A 20,484-nucleotide genomic window follows, 5' to 3' on the forward strand; every position below is an offset into this window, starting at 1 on the left:
CCACGGAAAATAATTCGCTCCTGTCTCATCCCGTCCCCACCATCACCACCGCCACCTCCCCCTGCTAACATACCCAACCTGGAAGCCTCCAATTTACCTGCTTTTAAATAAAGACACTTGTAAAGGTGTCACGGCGCTGAAGCCCTAATTACAGCCTGAGCACGTTAATTCTCGGCTCCGGCTCTGCCAGCGCCTGTCGCGATGGGGGATCCTGTCTGCCCCCTTCCTCTCCCCCTGCCTCGGGGACGTGCGCGAGGCAGTGGGAAGGGAGGGAGCGAAGGGGACGGGGGGTTCAAAGCTCAGCTCTGCAGCCTCCAGAGCCTGCTGGAAAGGAATCCCTTTGGGAGGCAAAGCCCATCAGGTCTGGTTTTTGTGTCTGACCACTGGACTTGCTACTGGGGATGTGGCCTCGTGCTGGAGAAGGGAAAAGGGAAAACCCCTTTGCGGAGGTGGTGTGTCCTCCTTTGCTTCCCAGCAGCCCCAAAGCAAGGCTTGGGGCCGTGCCCGGCTTCGGGCACCATCTGGGAGCCCCCGGTCTGCCACGCACAGCCGGCCCAGGGATGTGTGTGCACAAGGACGAGGAATGTTTGTTTTTCCTTATTGACTTTCTCCGAATAAACGCAGGGCAGGCAGAAAGGGGCTCCGGCTGCAGCTGTTTACCAAGTGTTTGTGATAAAAAGCCTTCTCCATAGGAACAGGTGGCAGCGGGACTGTCCCCAGGAAGCACCGAGAGGGGCCTCTGCCACAGCTAGCCATTTAGGGCGAAGGAGAAAACGTGTTTTGTACCCGGCTCTGGGTGCAGCCAGGCACTGGGTTACAGCCCAGGGGGCTCAGCAGAGTCAGGTTCTTGGGCTGAATATTGCTGGGGACACGCGATGGCCCAGAGGAGCTGTGCCCAGGCAGAGGGAGCCCTGCTCCAACACGGCCCCGTGCGTCACTACGCTGTGGGGCTCTCCCCTTTTGCATGTTTTTCCCCTCTAATCTCACCCGAGTCCTATGAGCCCTCCTCTGAGGGGATTTCCTCGGGTGAAGGGATCAGTCCCGAAGCGTGAGTTTGCGCTGAAGCCTGAAGAAAGAGGAAAGGATTGGCAACAGGGTGACTGCCGGGGTTTGTGCGGTGTCACAGGCACAATGCGCTCCGAGATGCCCGCGCACGAAGCAATGGCCCTGCTCCGCTCCCAGAGCCCCCAAACCGTGCCCTGTCCTGGAAAACGGGCACAGGTAGCTCATAAGAGCAGCTTTCCCATCCCAGCTCTCTGTGATCCTGGCCATGGTGCGTGCCGTGCCGTGCTGTGCCATGCCGTGCCATGCCCCCAGCCTCAGCAGGACACCTGGCACGTGGCCGGGCTCTCTGGGATTTGCACAGTCATATGAGCAGGATCATTGGGTTGAGCGAGTCCAGTGGTGGTTTCATGATGCAGCAACACAGGATTTTTTGGTTTTGTGAACGCAGGATTTGGACTTTGGTGGGGCTGGCAGAGGGCTCGCTCCTCGCTGCTGACCAAAGCCAACTTAGCAGGGTGCTGCGATGGGGTACCAGCACACGGATCCTAACCACTCAGCTGGCCGAGCTTGGGAAAAGCTGACCCAGGCAGCTCCATGGCAAAATTAGCCCTGCCACTAATGGTCTGGCAGGAATCCTTTTTCCTTCCTTGGGTGCAGACAAATCCATCCTCCTCCACGCTGCCTGGCACAGGGCGAGCAGGGCTGGCAGGAGCCCCGCGCCGTGCCGGCCGCCCCCAGCCCCAGCTCAGCACCTAAAAATCCCTCGGCAGCACCGTGCCGGCTTATCTTCTCATCACACAAGCCTAATCTTCATCTACAACAATTAAATGGTGCATTTAAACCCCGACACGTGAGATTTAGGATGCCTGACGGTGCTGCTGTTGCTTACAGAGCCTGGCAGGGTTTGGTATCCGCGTGCTGGCACAGTTTCTTCCACAGCCTCGCTGAATGCTCATCCTCCAAACCTAAGCACGTGCTGCTGTGAAAAAGTACTGCCTTTTATCGCTGTGCTGATAAGAGACCCGGAGACATGCGTTTCCACACCTGGCCCTAGCCAATCGATATTTTACCTATCATTTCCTCTATTAGGTACTGCATGGAGGAATGTCGCAGCAGCCCCGTGCTCCTTTCCCGGGCTGTGCCGGGCAGGGGACGGCGCCGCGGGGGCATCGGGAGCATTGGGGACCTCCGCAGGGAAACACCTCGAGTGCTTTGGATGAGTGGAAGAAATGCCCTGCCCAGGATGGTGGAGGAATCCCAAAGGGTTGTGCAGGAGACTGGGAAGGGAAATGGGACAGGAGAAAAAAAGCTGAATTTTCCTTCCTCTCGGAGGAAAGGAGAGGGAAGCCTGGCTCTCTGAGGCAGCACGGGCAGCTTTGTCCTGCCTGGGCTGGGCCCTACTGGAGAGGTAGAAGGAAACAGGGGGAATAAAAGGCAGCAGGGGGAAGGGGTGGAAGAGTGACAAAGAGATCTGGAGGATATTGGCAGCACTTGGCAAAAGACACCCAACCTGGGAAGCCGACTGACGGGGCACTTGGAGGAGAACAAGTCTCAGGAGCAAAAAATCCCAACCCAGGAATTTTTCAGCATCTCCTTACAGATTTCACCCCCTCAAGCGCACCTTTCCCTTCCCCTCCGACAATTTCGCAGCATTTCCCCCATTAACCCTTTGCAGCCGGAGGGATGGTCAGCGCGTCTCCCACCTGGCACCGGCTCCCACATTTAATTATCCTCCTTCCCGTCACACCGCTCAGCTGCCACGCGCGTTTCGCTGGCTGCAGCAGCAGGCTCATCCAAACCCAGAAACGTCACTTCGGGTGTGATGGATTTCAGGCTGGCACTGCATCCCCGTGCAAAGGGCCGCCTGAATCTGAATCTGAATCTGCATTTTCCCGGACTGATCCCTTTTCACTGACTTATTCCCTGTTTGCACCAGGAGAAAAAGGTCTGGAGAGGTTGCAACGCTTTTCTTTCGTTGTACTGTGAGGGGAAAAGGTGAATTCCCAAACTCTTCTCTCCAGACGCTAAATCTAGCTGGGAAATGTTATCTTTTTTTTTTTTTTTTTTTTTTTTTTGCTCAGGGAAAAAAAAAAAGAAGAAACTAAGATGATAATAAAAAATTTTCTTGCATTTTTATGTGCTTTTGAGTGTACAAACATGAGAAACAGCCCCTTGCTGAAAAGATATTTTGTCACTTAGGAAAGCAGACAGGGTTTATTTGTATTTTTCTGACAAACTGCTGAAAACCTAGAGATTTCACTTTCTGTTCTGGCAGAAACTCCTGCTAAAACCTAAAAGTCACTTTCCATTGTGGGGGGGGAGGGAAAAGAGGACGGGTGAAAGCTCGTCTGCGGCACAAGGAGCCCCGTGGCTGCCTGGGCGCTCCGGGGGCTGCCAACCCTGGCACGGGGGACCCCGGCGGTGATTTTTTAGGGCCCCCTCCCCGTGCCCCCATGCTGGTGGAGGTTTGAGCCTGTCACCTGCTTCCCTGCCAGGCTGCAGGGCTGTTAACTTCTGCTGACACGGGCACGGAGCAGCCCCTCCCCGTCCTTGATAACTCATGGCAGCAACACTTGCACAAATCTTTAATTGTTTAGTTTAAAGAATTGTGTTTTGACCGCAAGGGGATTTTGGCTGGAGCTCAAGAACTGATAATGATATTTTGCTGCCAAGACGTCTTCTTGGCTCTGCCTGTGTTAATGTTCACTTACAAGAAGCTCCAATTAACTGCATCAGCTCTCACAGAGCGAGAGCAAGCGAGAGTGGGAGAGATTATGTCTTTTCCTGAAAGAAAGAGGGGAAGAAAGAGAGCAAGAAAAAGAGAGAAAGAAAGCAAAGCCAAGCACTCTGCACCGCCAGCCTCGATGTGGCACTGAGCCCGTGGCAGATGACTTCCAAGGCGCTGGTCCACGCAGCCCCAGCCCTGACCCATCCGGAGCCGCCTCCATCCATCGGCTCCGTCTCCCTTCGGAGGCTGGCGCAGGGCAAGGGGCAAGGCAGGGAAAGCCCCAGCGAGGCGGGTCTGGAGATCGGGGGCACTCACACCCGGGGACCCCAAGTTTCTCCCCTTCATCCCCACTTGTTGTAGGTAAGAAGAGCAAGGAGGTAAAACCGGAGTGTGCCAGGTCCTCACCGCCAGCCTCGGATCCGTGGGGCATCGCGGAGCCGTCATCCCTCCTCCAGCCGGGGCACTCAGATCAGCTTTGCCCACTGCTTCCTCCAGTCTGATATGGGGAGATAACCAGCTCTGGAGGCAGACTTTTTTGGGCTGCCACATCTGAGCAGAGACCAAACCAACGAGGCGCAGCAGAGCTGAGTGGCAGCGGGGTTTACACCAAGCAGCTTTTGTAGGGATGCCACCGGGTGCAGCCCCGGCCCTGCTGCGCCCTTCCAGCATCGCCCTTTGCCGTGCAGGTGCCAAGAGCCACCAGCGAGGCTGGAGGCCGATGCCCCAAGGACTGGGGGCTGCAGCAGCGCTTGGGGCAGCTGCCTCCCGGGAGGACGAGCCGCGGCTTGCTCGGGGGCTTTGGGGGATCAGACCGGGGGATTTCTCACCAGAGCCGAGGCTGTGCCTCCGGACGGCTCAGCGAGAGGGTCAGATCCTGCCCTGCTGGCTCACGTTACACGGACGCGAGGACAGGAAGATTTAAGAGTGGAGATGCCACACAGTACAGTGTGTTGTTTGTCTGCCTTTGAAATAGGAGGCAGTGAGAGCGGGAGGGGAGGGAGGCCGCACCGGCCCGCGCCTCTGACTTGCAGTTCCTTTCTGGCATCGAGGGGAATTGCATCGGCTCCCCTTGCCTCTGTTGCTTCAGGTGCAGCTCTGTTTTCTTACATGTTAATTTTTTCCTGTTTTATTATCCTGGCCCTCACCCGCTACCAGAAACCCTCCGCCGGCTCCGGGAACGCTTCCTCCAGCCAGCAGCTGGGACGCATTTGGCCAGGGAGAGCCCTGCCACCGCTGCCGGGGGGTGGGCACGTTTTGGGGTGCGGGGACGGGCACCTCCTGCTGCCGCCAGCCCTGAGAGGCTCCAGGTTGGCTCTGCCCCATGAGCACCGACGTGTGGACAGGGATTTCCCCTGAAGCCTGAGACCTGAGCATTTCCTGGTGAGATGCCCACTGCTCTGGGGACCTGTGCTGGCCACCACGTACCACCAGCAGGATGGTGCCACGTTGAGAGGTCCCTCAAAGCCCCGTGTATCCGCGCTGCCAAAGCGGGGGGGGAAAGAAGACTCTCCAGTGCAGAGTGGAAGGGATGAGTCAGGACGGGGCTACTCGGAGCCGCCAGGGCTGAGCCTGCACCCAACCGCTGGCACATGCAGGGTGCCACCGTCCCCCAGGTCCCCCCTGACACCAGTCTGCCCCCCGGTCCCTTGGGTGCTCCGCATTGCCGCTGGAAAAAAAAAAATCCCTATTCATTGACTACATGAGGAGCGTAAGCAGATTAAAGCCGAGAGCTACGAATATCCCCCAGCGGGAAACTCCAAGCAATTTATCCCCTTCCCTCCGCGTTTCAGCTCCTGGGAAGCTGGAGCTTTTTGTCCCCTTGCCCTTTCTTGGTCCTGGTCACAAATTCTGGAGAGCAGAGCCTGTCCTGCCCAGGGCCAATGCACACAGGGCGATGCAAGAGGAGGCAGACTGGGTGCCAGCACCAGACCTGGGCTCGTGTCCCATCAAGGCAGGGATGGAGCCGGGATTTCTACCTGCCGCCAGCCACGGATCCAGCTGGCGGCAGGGATGGGGCACGAGACAAATGTTCCATTTACATTTTAATTTCAATAAAATTGTTTTATTTTGTGTTTTATTACCGTGCTGGTGCAATAAAAGCATCCATTAGCCCCAGGGAACCTCTCTTCGCATTAGGAGGTTTCTCAATCAGAGTTTGGGCAGGACAGCCACGTGGCCTCCTGGTTTATCACCAAACCTGCTTAGTGCTCCACAAAAGTGAGGTCTCCTTGATGTAAACCCCATGTGTAAGAGCAACCGAAAGCCCTGAAATGCAACTTGGGCTCCTTTATTTAAATAAACCACAAGGATAAACCTCCTGCAGGTAAGCACTGGGTGTTCCCTCCGTATTACAGCTCCGTACCCTCCCTTCAGCATTCAAAACCATGAGTCAGATCAAACCCAAACCCCGAGACTGACTTCAAAAATCCCAAGTTGTTTTTTTTAAGCACAACGTGTTTGCTCCATGGGATTTTTTTTTTAATTTTCTCTCTTTTAAAATAGAAAACTTCTGGGTGCACGCTTTCAAGCTTTCTATTTTAATGGAAGATGCTCTCCTTTCAAGTCAATAAAGATATCCAGGACACAGATTACCATTTGGCCCTCTGCTTGTCTGCTGGATTAATTTCAACTAAATTATAGGTAAAGAATGATTGATTATTGTGATGATTAAGAATTTATCCTCATATAATACCTTTCATCTGCAGAGGCACACCAGACATTAGAGCAGTAGGTACAGGAAAAATTCATGCGGTGATTCGGATCGCACGCCACGTGGGAGGAGAACGGATTGCCCGGTCCCTGCCCCGGGGAGGGCAAAGCCAGAGGCAGAGGACAAAGCGGTGGAGGCAGCAAGCTTTTACAAGGAGGCAGGAGCAGGGCAGCAATGAGGCAGGTACGGTGGTCCCAAGCAAGCCTTGGATCTGTGTTAACAAGCTGAAGGCGTACAAAACACCAGCTCGATTGGGCTTAGAGCTAATTGCTCGGTGCTGCCCTCGCGCACCCCTCTGCCTGGCTGGGATGAACCCCGTGCACACAATCTGCCCTCGCAGCCCCCACAGACACAAAGAAGCCAGCGAACCCCGCTATGAATCATGGTGGGTTTTTTCTCCAGGCTTGGAGGCACAGGAGGAATTACTGTTGTCCTGGGGCTGACATGCCGGGGAGGTGCCGGGTGCCACGGTGGGTCACTTCTCCTTGAAACCTCCTGGATCTGTGAGTTTGTGCCAACATCGCAGTCGTGTTCATAGCTCTTATTCTGTGCTTCCAAAGGGACAATTTGTGGACACACGTATGAATGCAGGGTGCGAAGGCTCACCCTGGCGCAACAAAAATATTTTACTTATTTTTTTCTGGAGAGTTCAACGGAGGCAGCACCAGCAAGGACCCGCTGACCACACGGAGGGAGATCTCCGGTGGTCCCAGCCCTGGAAGGGAAAACCTCGGCCGTGCCTGCACCACTTCAGTTCCTCCTCGGAGTCCCTGCTGTCCACCTGGGGTCTGGCGCGCTGCAGCCCACCTCCGGGGGGTGTCCCTCCTTCCCCCCGTTCCTCTTCCTCCCCTTGCTGCCAGCGATGGATTTATTTCCTTAGCGGAAAGGACGGTGAGTTTACAGTTGGGCTTTCACGAATGCATCTGATAGCGGCGCAGCAGGGCAGGAAGATCCCACCCGTGGGGCCGGGGTGCTCCCCGCGGCCCCCCGAGCCACCCCCTCCTTCCCCAGCCCACCGCCGCCCCTTCCCCGGCCTCAGACAGTCCTCAAACAACAACTGTCTGCCTGCCCGCCTAATCCCTCACAGGTGACCTCAAGACAGCCGACGCCTCTCGCTAAATTCTCACATTCCTCCGCGCTGCCTTAACCCCTCCGGCACCGCGTCCGGGCCCCCACGGCTGCGGCTGTGCCGGGGTCCCCATGGGGGGGGGACCCTTCCCCGGCGCTCCCCATCCCCGCGGGGCTGGGAGCCGCCCGATGCCGCCTGGATCATCCCCTTCCCCGAGCTCCCGGTCAGAGGTTAAAAGCCTAATGTATTATTATAAAGCCCAAAAGAAAAAGGCTCGCATTCTCCCCTATAAATCTTCCTAACAGCCTCGGCACATGTGGGAGCCAGACGATGCCCCGGCCTCTCCCGCGGCTTCGCTCCCGTACCCGCTGCGCTTTGCTTCGTCGCCGCCTCGAGGGGTGGCCCTGGGACGGTGCCTGTGCTCCTGTCCTGCGCCCCTGGTCCCTGTCCCACTGTCCCCAGCTCCCCCGGCATCTGCTCCTTGCCAGGCACCTGCGAGAAGGAGGAGAAGGAAGAGGAGGAGGAGGAGGAGGAGGAGGAGGAGGAAGGAAGGATGCTTCCACCTCTCTGACCAGTGTCAAGTCTCCCTCCGTGCCCTCTGCAGAATGCTTTGGCACAGCCTTGCGATGTCCCAGCCCCAGGACAAGGGGACTGCAGGAGATATAAGGCAGGGAAGGGTCAGGGAGCTCCAAGAGCTGAATATTTCTGGTCTACCCTGCTCGCAGCCCTGTGCTCCTGGCCCTCAGCACCCCCCCAGCATCATCCCACGTCCCTCCGTGCTACCTCGGGGGACAGCAGCTCTCCCATCTCTGCTCCTCTCTGCTCCAGGCTTTTTTTTTTCTTTTTTCTTTTTTTTTTTTTTTTAACCTCTTTAACTCAAGCGAGACCTCAGGAAGCAAATTATTTCTAGTGTAAATAACCTGGCTGCAGCAGGTCCGTGCCGGTAACACTGGACCACCGGCTGTTTGATCAATGGTAAGCGTTTAATACCTGCGTGGAGATTTGCTACAGCATGACAACAGCTGTGGGGAACAAAGGCTCGGCTTTTCTCTTCTTATTCTTTTTTTTTTTTTTTTTTCCCCAGTATATACATATATTTTTTAGGAGGGATGCCAAAGTTTCTGGAGATCAAAGTGAAACCAGTGTCCAGAGATGATCGAGACAATAAAACGGAAGAAGGGCAGGGAAAGGGGGGAAGAAAAGCGGGGCTGAGATGGGAAAGCTGCGCTGGGAGCCGGGAGCTGCAGCCGGGGATGCTGCGGGCGCTGCGCAGGCTGCACCGTGCCCTCTGCTGGCTGCAGCCGCCGGGATGGGGCCGGATCCGGCCCTGGCTGCGCCCCTGCCCCTTAAGACCCCTCGGCTCCATCCCATTGCTCTGCTCTGGTGGGCAACGGCGGCTCCTGCCCTGTCACCAACTCAAAACCCTGCCTGTGCTGTGCTTGGCGGTGCAACCTCAGGGAACTTGGGGTTCCCTTCCCATCCCCACCTGTCCTGTGCTGATAAAAACAGCTCGCAAGGGGCCACGACTGCCGTTTTGGCCCCCTGCTGCAACGTGAGTACGGTTGTACCCACAGGTAAGGGGGTGGAAACGGGGGGGGGGGGGCCCTGAAACCCCAGCCCCAGCCGATGCCAGCCCCAGGGACTGGCGCAAGCACAGCAAGCATAACGCAAACAGGGCGAGGGGGGCAAGGCTGATGACAGGGCTGGGGGCACGAGGAGCCTGGCAGGGTTGGCCTTGCGGGCAGCTGTGGCTTTAGGTGCTGCTGTCTGTACCCCAAGAGCCACAAAGCTTTGGTTGTGGCTTCCTGGGGGGCACAGCAGAGCGGTGCAATGCGCCGTCCCCCTCCGTGGACACCTTGCTGGGGTGGGGAGCAAAACCACCCCAAAAGTCATCCCCGATGGCTGGGGACCCCAAAAAGATCTGCAAGTGGAGCACGGGGCCTGAGTAACGTCCCCACCGGCTTCAGCTAGCTGCGGCTGGGTTCGTCCTTCCCTCGTGCATCCTCCACATTTCTGCCCAGACTCTGAGCAAGCCTGCAGCTCCAACCAGCCAGAGGCCTATAAATCACGGCCGTTTCCCAAGCTTTTTGCCTCCGAGCCAAGAGAAGCCATTGATTTACTCTGATTTTTGAAGCAAAACAGTCCGTGGGCCAACATTTGCTGGAAAGCTGGGATGGACCCAGCCCAGAGCAAGCTGCTCTCGCCCCTTCAAAGCCCAAACCCCAGACCCGAGAGCCCGGGCTCTTGCCCAACCCAGGTCTCAGTTTCAGAGCTCCGATGAAGCTGGCAGAGATGGCAGCACCCTGGGGAATAAATGGGTAATTTACCCCTCTCCTCCACCCCGACGGGACTCAGGATGGGTTTCCCCCATCACCACTCCATGCAGCAGTGCCCACTGCTTGTCTTTCCTTACAAACCCTATGGGGACAGCCGCTCCTGAGCCGAAGGGCGAGGAGAGGAGCCCTTCTTGTTGCAGCTCTGCTCCCCTCTTTCCAAGCTGCCTTTGACTCCCTGCTTTAAATGCCCAGGATGCTGTGAAAGCGGCTTTCTCACCTGTACGTGCTGAGCAGGCTCTTTCCGAGAAGAAAGGCCTGCAAACAAACAAACCAGCAGGATTTGTCTGTGAACAAACTGTGAACTGCGACGGAGCGTCTTTCAACCTCCAAATCCACCTAAGCACCGAGCGGCAGCAGCAGATCGATCGCGCTGATCAAAAAAATGAATATTTGTTTCAAGGGCTCACCAGACGTCCCCAAGACACTGGTTATTTGGCAACTTATTCTGTAAACATCCAGAGGTGGCTCGCTCAACTTTCACAAGGTATTTGCTCCCAGCTCTCGCCTCGACTTTCTTAAGGCTCTTTCTGAGCTCCGCCATCCAGCTCTTCTCTCCCTGCCCGTGGCTCAGCCGAGCTCAGCGGCCGCAGCAGAGCAGGTATTTGGGTTGGGATGGAGGCTTGGTCCTGCCTGCTTGATCTGGGCAAAGAAGGACTTTAATCCTGACCATTAGGAAATCACGGCTCATGTCTCCCCACCTGAGGTAGCGAGCTTGAAAATCATCAAGGAAAAACCAGTGTTTACCTTCTGGGTTTCACATTGCTCCAGTTCATATTTTCTAGCTTTATCTCAGCCACAAGGACAAGAAAATATTTTTTTTTTATAAAAAAGGAAAGAGTGGAGATTTTCACATAACCACACGATTCCTGAGGCTTTAAAAATCTCCAAATTTTGGGAGAGTCACAATAAAAATCCTTAGGCCTGGTATGATGCTGGGCTGCTTAGTTTGGCTGGTCAGCGTGGCCCAGAGCTGTGCAGAGCCCGCACAGAAAGGTCTGACCCCAGGTTTTGTCCAAGGCACAGGACGTTTGCAGCTGGGGCTTTGGTGCTGGCCTGTTTCTTGGAAGAGCCAGATAAAACTATTGCAACAGCTTCCGTGAAAGCCAGTGAACTCTGCGTTTGAGAAAAGCAACCCAACGAGGTTTAGGTGAATTTTCTCACTCCCTGCAAGCTTTTCCTTCCCAGCCCACTCGCGTTGCACCAAGCACCCGTGCAGCGCCCAGGCTCAAGGACGTTGTGCAGCAGATGAGCCCCTGCCAGCAGAATTGGTGACACCGGTGCTGGCAGCGTTTGATGCCAAATGCCAACTGGATCCCAAAGTTTTGTGCTCAGATGGAAGCTCATTGCCCAGAGACTTTGCTCTGGGCACCGCCTGCATCCTCACCTTCTCCTCGCATGCCCAGGTCTGGGACTCCAGGTGAGGGCAGGGGGAGATGGGGACCCTTTGGTGCCAGCAAGAAGCAGGACAGCCTCACCCAGATGATGGGGCTCCAGGTTCCCGTGCTGCCCCTAGGCTGCATGAGCGGGATGCTCACCTCCAAACTCCAGCTCAGGCACACCTCCTTGCCCTTTCCCAGCCCCAGACACCCACCTGGACCCGCTGCTGCGGGCGAGAGGTGCTGGAGAGAAGCGGCGCTGCTCAGCCGGTTGCTGCCACCAGCTGCCACATCCCCGTCCAGGGCCAGTTCCCAGGCTCTGTGCACAACTGTCCCGTCCTGTCCCCGCAGCCACCATGCCCAGGGGAGGACTGAAACCAAGGGCAAAAGGCTGATCGCCCTCCCAGCCTGGCGCTACATCCATCGATATCCGCGCCGTGCCTTAGCCGATCTTGAGAGATAAGTGAATCCCCCGCGCCGTCTGACAGGCGGGTAGACATTAATAATTATGTACTATTTAAGGCTGATTGAAAATGAAGAGGTGGAGGTGTTGGGACAGATGTGGCAGTGCCAGATGGATTGTGATTAGATTAGCACCGTTCCATTTGACGGGATCTGAACCATGCTTTAATCATTTATTGTGAAAGCTCAGCTCTGCGCCGGCACACGGGTGCGCGTCGCCCTCCCTGTTGCTCCGCTCTTGCGACATTTGTTAGTTTGGTTCACCCTGCCACGAGTTGTCTTTGCTTGAAACGTGTTGTGTTTACAGCTGGTGTTTCAAGCCCCGATCCCTCCCCTCTGCCTCTCATCTCCTTGTTTGTACAAAGCCTCCTGCAATTGCCGAGCTGAGCCTGTTAGTCACTGCCGTCGTATAAACAACGCAGGCGAGCAGTCATCTCCTCTGCCATGAGACGAGTCACGTAAGTGAGGAGTGGGACCCTGACCAAAGAAGGGCCCTGCAGGCAAAACTCCAGGAGCAGCATCTTCTCCTTCACCGCTGCCTCCATTCCTGGAAAGATCCAGAGCTCTCCTCGATGGTGCTCAGCCTTCGGTGTGGATCCTGCAGCTCCGTAACCGGCCTTTTTGCACCAAATGCATCAAAAAGTGCTTCTCCAGACCACGCATCAGGGCTGGCAGCTGTGTTACAGAGCAACGTAGCAGTCCGGGAGGAAAGGGAAAAAATAAAATGCCAGTATCCACTTGAGATCCCTGGAGCAATAAAGGGAGGCAGAACAGGATTACCTGGGTAACTGGAAACTAGCTCAAGACCCTCACTGGCAGTGTCATGCAATTTTAATTATCATAAGTGGTCTGGATCTCAATGGATGGAAAAACTTATTATTGTTATTATTCCCTTCAAACGTGATAGGTTTTAGTTAAACACACATCCATATCTATTAATCATGCAACATTTAAGATGGAGCCAAAGTAATTAGCCAAGATTCAGACTGCAGGGATCACCTTAAAATAAAACATAATGCAGTTGCTTCCCTGTAGTCCTTATTCAGCCATTCGATTTTTCTTTTCCCTGAATGTTAGGTTTGGGGCATGTGGGGGACAGGAACCTTTTGGATCCCAAAGTCCAGTTTCCCGACATCCTGATGAGCTTTTCTGGCTGGCTGATGCTGCCGTGCCGACCCAAAGCTACAGAGATGCAGCGAGGTGGTTGCATCTCAGTGGCAGTGAAAGAGGGTTTTGCATCGATGTGACGTTTGTGAAGCACGTCCAGATGAAAGGCAGACTAACTGTAAGCTATTATTATACTGTCTAATATAGTTTAATATGTGTGCACTACTTTCTATAGAGTGCAATACAATCAAAACCACATTACTTCTCCATGTGGGTAGTTTTCCTGCGTTGACTTGTTTCCAAAACAGATGTGAATTCTTAGCGAGGTCTCCCGCCCCTCTCCTTAAAGAGGATAAAATGTCATCTTTGCTTATGCGTGCAAAACCAAAAGGCCCATAGGAACACAAAACTGCCATTTCCAAGTAGGTCAGGGGGTTGCGTGGCCCAGCGTCCCACCCTGAACCCCAGCTGTTCCCACATGTTTCCAAAATGGGTACAAAGAGGTCTCATAATGAGTGAGAATGGGATAATTCATCTAGCTGATCGCCCTAACCTCAGCCCATCCGTGCTGGTGCATGCCCCAAGGCGTACTTAGAGCTGTTATTATCTCTAATGCAATTTTAGAAGTTTGTTTTTTTCTTTTTTGGTAAAGCTTTCCTTCGTTTTTTAGACCTTTTCCTAGCCCTGGCCTCGAAACCCTGTGGCAATGAGTTCCACAGGTGCCATGCTGCACATGCACGCTGTCCTTAGCACAAAATCTGTGCAGCTCTAGAAGCTGCGATGAAATAACTGGGATCCCCCTCAGCTCAGCCCCTGATCCCCCAGTATTTGGGGACCACCGTTCCGCCAGCCTTGCCGTGAAACATTCAGGTTAGCATAAAGAGGCTTCCCCCAAAGGTTTAGGGCTGGTGTCCCGGTTTGTGCCCATCTCTCCTTATTCTGTGGTTCTCGCAGGGGCCCCGGATACCTGCAAACCATTCACAAAGCAACCCAAAGCCCCCTGCCACCAGGGTCTGTGCCAGCCCCCAGGGGTCTCCCGCTGGGCTCCTGCGCCTCATTTCGGCTGTGCAAAAAAGCAGTGCTGGAGCTGGGCAGCTGCGGAGCTGGGGGGGGGGGTGGGCAGCATTGCCCTGCTGTGGCTGAGCAGTGCCCTGGGATTGTGTGCAGACGTGGGGGGCACCCACCGGGGCAGCCCTCCCCAGACACCCAGCTGAGGTTCAGTGCGCACCAGCTACAGACGCCTCTGCTTCCTCGCAGCCTGCAAGGGGGTTTCCATTAGGAAATGCCGAGTTCCCGTCTAACGGACACTCCCTTCTCCCGGCCTGGGTTGATATATGAGAGGTGAGGGTTGGGCAGATCCTTGCGTAAGATCAGAGCATCCCCAGACCCGGCGCTCGGCAGCTGCTGCGAGCGAGGAGTCAGCGGCGGGGCAGGAGCGAGAAGACCTCGCACAGGGAGGAGCTGGGACGGCAGGAGGGGAAGACGCAGGCTGTCCGGGGCTCAGAGGGGACAAGGAGGGAGCCCAGCCCCACGTCCACGTCCCCCAAGTCCCGGCTGCACCTTGCGGGGCTGTGCCTGCTCCCCCTGCTCCGGCCGCCGGCCCCGGCGCGCTCCCCGCCGCACGCTGGCCACCGGCCCAGCCTGGCGGCTGCAGGCAATGGGTCTTGCCGCTTTTACTCCTGTTTACAGAAATGGGAATTTGCATGATGAAAATAACCTGGGACGGATTTTGATTTTACTGCCCTTGGCAGCGGGCTTGGAAAAAAACGGTGCATAGTCAATTACTGGAATTTTTAAACACAAATAATATTTTATGTGATCAGCAGGCTGGCTCGGGGCCTGGGCACCGCGCTCCAACGGCACTTATGAAAGGAACAAGCCATCAATTGTGCTGCCGCGCACAGGAGCCTGTGGGCAGGTGCAGCCTGTGTTGACCTTAGCGCACACAGCCCTCTCGGCTCGCTTAACCCGTGAAGTATGGGGCCGGAGATTTGCGAGGCTCAGACTTGGCTCCGGCTGCCGAGCTCTGGCTGGAAATTTCTTCCCTCCCTCCTTCTTCTTTTTTTTTTTTTTTTTCCTGCCAGAAACCCAGGGAAGCATCATCCCTCGGCAGACACGGAGAAGGAGGGGGGATGCACGAGGCTGGGACACTCGCTTCCAGAGCTGGAGGTGCACAGCGAGGCGCCGTCCTTCGCGCCTCGCCACGGCCACCCCCGAGAGCCGTGTCCAACCTGTCGGTGGCGGGGAAGGGGTTAACCGAAGCAGGGGCCCCATCCATTTCCCCCAAATCCCCACCATCCTGGCAGGCGCCCCAAACCAACAGCCCTGGGACCTCATTCCCAGAAACGTTTGAGCCGGGAAGGCGGGTTCCGGGAAGGACCTGCACGAGCCAGCGAGGCCGTAACGCGGGGCAGGAACCTCCCTGGCAGCCACAGACCCTCCCGGGACATGTTACTGGGATCAAGGGAATTAGGGGAATTACACTCCCCTCGCTGTTAGGCAGCTGGGGTGAGCGCAGGCGGTGAGGCGGTATCGGCGAGGCCGGGCGGTGTGTTTACCCATCGAGGTTCTTACGCAGCTTCCATCCCTGGCGAGAGAGATGACTTAGGAAGGCAGAACAATATTAATTCATTAATTTATCACAAATACTTTTTTTTTTTTTTTTTGTTTAAGCGCCGGGCAGTGAAAAGGCTTTAAATTTCCAGGCCTGCTGCCAGTTTCCTCCTTCTCTGCCGTGCTCGCTTTAAAAACCTCGCCCCACGGGTCCCCTTGGCAAACCCCTGCCTGCGCGGTGCATTCGGCAGGGCCGCCTTCTGCAGCTCGGTGCTGGAAGTGCCCCGAAGGACCAGAGCCTGGCAGAAACCAGGGCTGCACTCGTAAGGGCTGCTGGCAGAGGCTGGAGGGTGCCATCCCTTGGCAAAGCGACCACTCCTGCTTTCAAACAGCTTCAGATTAAAAACCGCGATGATAATTGGCTGCCTGCTTTCTTCAGAAATAGGCTTTAAAAAAAAAATAAAAATAAAAAAATCACCGCTATTGTTGTTGTTCCAGGGCCAAGGGGAAGAAAAATTCCTTCCCTGTTTAAGGATCTTTAACACCTGGGTAGAGTTTCACTTCTCTCAGCTGCCTGCTTCAAGGCTTGATAGCTACTTCCTAATAACTCCGGGCTGGATCCAAAGCTCACTAAGTCAGCCGGATTCTTTCCATTCACCCAGCGCTGATCGGACCTTTCTTGGCCGATTTGAAACCATTTGACACCCTGAGTGTGTGCACACATGTAAGAGTGAGAGGCTGTTTTTTCGAGTGGCTCCTGGAATGGCTTTTTCATGTGCGCTTAGCTGGGGCACAACCTGCCTGCGGGAAGGCTCCCGGGGAGTTTCTGCCTCTCGGCAGCATTGTGCTGGGGGCTTCGTGCTCACCTCTCCCAGCCCAAGACACACGCGAGACCTTAGTGCCTGGCACCTCTCCTTGCCTGCTCGTGGCTCCTGCCCGCTGCTCGCCCTCGGGGAGCCCCTGCCATCACCTGGCTGCGGGCTGCAGCAGGAGGAGGCTCCCTGGCACGCGGGGCAGGCTGTGCGACGCGCTCGTGGCCTCCGTCCAGGAGATTTCAGCTGTTTGCTCTCGGCCGGGGCAGGTGAAAGCTGCCGGGGTTGAGCAAGCAGCTCTGCAGGAAGCTGGGTGACGGAGCTGGACGCTCTCCTCTGAGTCAGGGCGGCCCCGCTGCCCTCCAGCCGGGCCCCAGGGACCGGGCAAGCCCTGCGCTCGCCGCGGCTTTCTCCTCCCCGTCTGCGCTGACCCCGTCCAAGTATTGCTGCTTGGATGGGATCTCTTGGCTCCAGCTATTGCAGAAGCTAGGGAAGTGTTGCAGGAAGAGTCATGCAAACCTCCTGGCCCGGCTGAAACTGCTTTCCCCTCTATCCCCGGCCCGAGTTGTTGTGCTGGGTTGCTACGAGCTGCTAAACAGATGCTGCGGTGCCCCCAGCGAGGGCTGCATCTCATTAGGGGAAGAAATGAACCCTTTCAACAGTGGTCACAATCTGTAAAGGCTTTGGGATCCGTCCAGACCTTGGCGGTGGTCACCAAGGGCTGACTCTACACCCATAAAAGAGGCTTTGGGTCCCAAACAGCCAACACAAGGCAGCCTTTGAGGGAGTACGGCAACATCTGAGCTGGCTGGGGAAAACATCTGGGAAGGAAGAGGCCTGAACAACAGGCCACAGACATGCCTTGCCCACCCCACCAGGGCTCTTGGCAAAAGTGTGACCCCTGGAGCGGGCTTCTTCACTTCGCAGTGTCCATGGTGCTCGGACATGCCCACAGCACAACAGCGAGACCTCAATCCATGCATCGCCTGCTCCGTGCTTGGATAAAAACACGTGCAGCCAGCCTGTGATCATTTCCGTGCATGGTACACCTGACGGGTATGCAAGGATTCGGGTCCAGCAGCACGAAACACGCACGGAGATCTGTCTCCTGCACCGTGCGTGCTTGGCACGGGCAAATCTGTCTGCGGCATGCACGGCGGGTCTGTCACGGCACTGCCCGTGCCCGGATGGAGCGTGATGGATGCTCAAATGCTGGCAGGCACCGGTGCCCCGCTGCCACCGGAGCCCTGCCGTGAGCGGGGAGAGAGCTGTGTCCCCCGTGCACAAGCGCGTGTGTGCGCCCGAGGGCTGCTCGTGCCCGCGCGTGCGTGTGTGCAGAGCGTGCGAGCCCCCATGTATAAACACGGCAGCAGGGAGAGTGCTTGCAGCCCCCAAACTTGGCGTTCCCGGCGCAGCGCAGTTGCAAGGTTAAGTAAATATCTGACTGCGAGCTGAGGAAATGAGTCAAAAAACATTGAGAAAGAAGAAACGCAGATCTCCGGAGAGACAAACTCCATGCACAGCCTGTCCTTATTGTGACTGCGTGTTCCCGGCCTCCCTTCTCCCCACCGAGCCTCCTTGACCTGGTTCTTTTCAAGCTGCCACCAACTCCCCACGCCGAGGGGGCAAGCAGAAGAGAAAAGAAAGCCCCAGCAGCTCCCTGCCCACCTCTGCGGCCGTCCCACCCTGCCTGCATCTCGCGTCCTTCTGCAGCATCCTCGCGCCCGGGCTGCGCCTCGTCCCTGAATCACGCGTGCGTCTGGAACGTGTTACGGCACGAGGAGTTCCCTGTTTTACCTGGGGAAATCCCAGAGCCGGGAGGACGTGCCCAGGTGATGACAACCCCCTCGCACTCCCTGACAAGCGAATGGGAAGCTGGTGAGCGCTGTTTGAATGGCATCCAGGAAACGAGATGCGGCGTCTCGGAGACATCTAAAAAAAATAAAAAATAAAAAATAAAAAAATCTGAGAATAAAACAAAAACAGCAATCACGCCTGATGGGAGAGGAATTGGATTCTGGCCTCCCCTCTGCTTCTCCCCTCCTCCCCCCAGCCTTCTGGAGGACCGAGCTGAATGCAGCTGCCTTAGTTTGGCTAATTGGCTCTGTCAATCAAGTGTCAATCAGGTCAGCTCTCGCAGCCGCTCCCGCCCGGGTGAGAGAAGTGTTAAATCCACGGGGCTGCCGGCTGGGAAAGCAAAGGTGACCGGCAGCGTCTGATGTGGTCTGGGGGATGTTAAACCTCGGAGCTGGCAGGGGAGGTGTGCTGGACCTGGTGCCTGGCACCGCTTTGCTGTGCGAGCCTCGACGAGCTGGTGCCTCAGTTTCCCCACTCCTAAAGGGGCTGAGGATGACCACAGAGAGCTGCTGGCTGCAAAACCAAACCCAGTGGGGCTGAAAACCCCCAGATTTGTTCCACGCACGGTCCTGGAGGCACTGCCCCCTCCTCCGGCAATGCGTACTTGGATATTCGGTGCCAGAAAAGAAGGAAATTCCCTCTTTATCCTCTGGGAGGGCGAGTGAGGGGTTAACCACAGGGGTGGCTGGGGAGGAGAAGGGGAAGGTTGGCAGCGATCCCCCCTCTGTGTCACAGCACGGCAGCGGTTAAGCCGGAGGTGCCACCTGGGAAGCAGAGACAGGTCTGAAGATGCTTTGCCAGTTACTTCACTGTACAAACAGCTTTTCCTTCCTGTCCCACAACACTATCTCTCCGTGATACACTAATTACCCAAAGCGCAAACCAGACAAAAAAGAAAAGGAGAAAAGAAAAAGAAAAAAAAGAAAGGAAGAAACAACAGATTCTGGTGCTGGCTTTCCCCGCACGCTGAGAGATCTGGCAGCAGCGGAGGGAGGGGACAGATGCTGCTGCTCTGTTTGCCCGAAAACAAAGGAGGAGAAGATTACACTTGGCTTTTGAGTTTGCTTATGGCGAGATCAAACCCGCCGCAAGCTCGTCTGGCTTTCAAGTGGCAAAAGCCTCGGGTTATGGACTGGGGGGACGCAGCCTGGCTGGGAGCACGTGCCAGGCGGGGACCTGCCTGGGCAAAGGTGGCACCCAAGGACCGGTGTCACCGGCTGGGCACTGCTTTCTGCAGCTCTCCTCCCTCTTACAGGAGGGGAAACTGAGGCACGGGGCGATTCGGCACGCACACCCCCTGGGATATAGGGATATAGGGTGGGTACGGCGGGACAGCAGGGGGAGAAAGACGGCTGGGGATTGATGTCTTGATGCAGGGAGCTAAGGGACGGGCTGGCATCTCCGTGAAGGGCAGCACCGTGGAAATGCCAAGTTTGCCAGCACTGGCCCAAAGCCACCCCCAGCTGGTGCCGGTACCTGCCTGGCCCACACACCAAACCCTTTTCCCCAGCTGTCGTCATTTCCAGATCCCAGCAGAACTCCGCTGCTTCACCCACAAGCTCCAGCCAAGCACACTCGGCGGCGAAGGAGTTAAAAGCTCTGGGCCGAGCAGTTTTCTAGCCCGTGGCTTCTTTCCCCCTCTCCCTCCCCGGTTTCCAAAAAAAAAAAAAAAAAAAAACCACCACATTATCAAAAACCTGCCTGGAATCCTCTCAGCCAGTGACACAGAAAATTCACATTGCGGAGGCTGCCAGGGCGACAACAAATAGCAACAGTAAATACAGCTGCCTGGAGCTCCCGGCTGGTGCCCTGCCCGCAGGCTGGGGCTCAGGAAGGGCGTCACGCTTCGGCACGACAAGCTCGGCCTCCACATTTCCCGAGGACGCTCGGCTTTCTTGGTGCCTCTCCTCCGGTCTCCTCCGCTCGGTTACCCGTGGCCCCTGGACGCGTCCTCCGGAGGAGTCACGGAGCCAACGCGACCAGTTCCCACTGACGCACATCTCCCTCCTTCCCTCTTTTGCTCCTTTGCTTTCCATCTCTCCAAGAGCCTGCACATCACGCACCCCGTGCGCAGAGCTGGGTCTCCATGGACCCCCCTCGGCCTTGGTGAGGCTCTGGGCAGGACTCCATGGCCCAGGGAGGGATGTTCCTGCAGGGAAATCCCTGCCCTCACCCCCAGGAGCAGCTCGGCTACCCCCTTGCTCACCAGCTCGATGCTGCGTCTCTACCCGCTCCCCCTGCGCCTTATTCCCATCTCCCCCTTCCTCCTTTTTTGCACGTTCCCTTTCTCCTTCCCCTCCAGCCATCACTCACACTTCACACATCTGCCACACTCACTTTAGCACCAGGTAACGAGGCCATGTCTGGCCTAAAACCGGTAATGCTAAAGGATATATATATTTTTTTTCCAGCATCGCTTTTTTTTCCGAGTTGCGGCAGGCTCCCAGCCCCGCTCCGCATATCTGATAT

The 20,484-nt window shown here is 56.2% G+C and overlaps 1 long non-coding RNA gene across 1 annotated transcript; it reads right to left on the reverse strand.

Annotated features, from left to right (window-relative positions):
- Window positions 1-493: 493 nt before the first annotated feature.
- LOC310887156 lies at window positions 494-20,484 on the reverse strand. Its single transcript, XR_014575674.1, has 4 exons — window positions 19,698-20,484; window positions 16,213-18,090; window positions 10,066-12,433; window positions 494-8,004 (listed from the first exon to the last, which is right to left on the reverse strand). It is a non-coding gene; the product is annotated as an uncharacterized lncRNA (long non-coding RNA).

This window comes from Anser anser (assembly GCF_964211835.1).
Source record: "Anser anser genome assembly, chromosome: 27".
NCBI lineage: Eukaryota > Metazoa > Chordata > Aves > Anseriformes > Anatidae > Anser > Anser anser.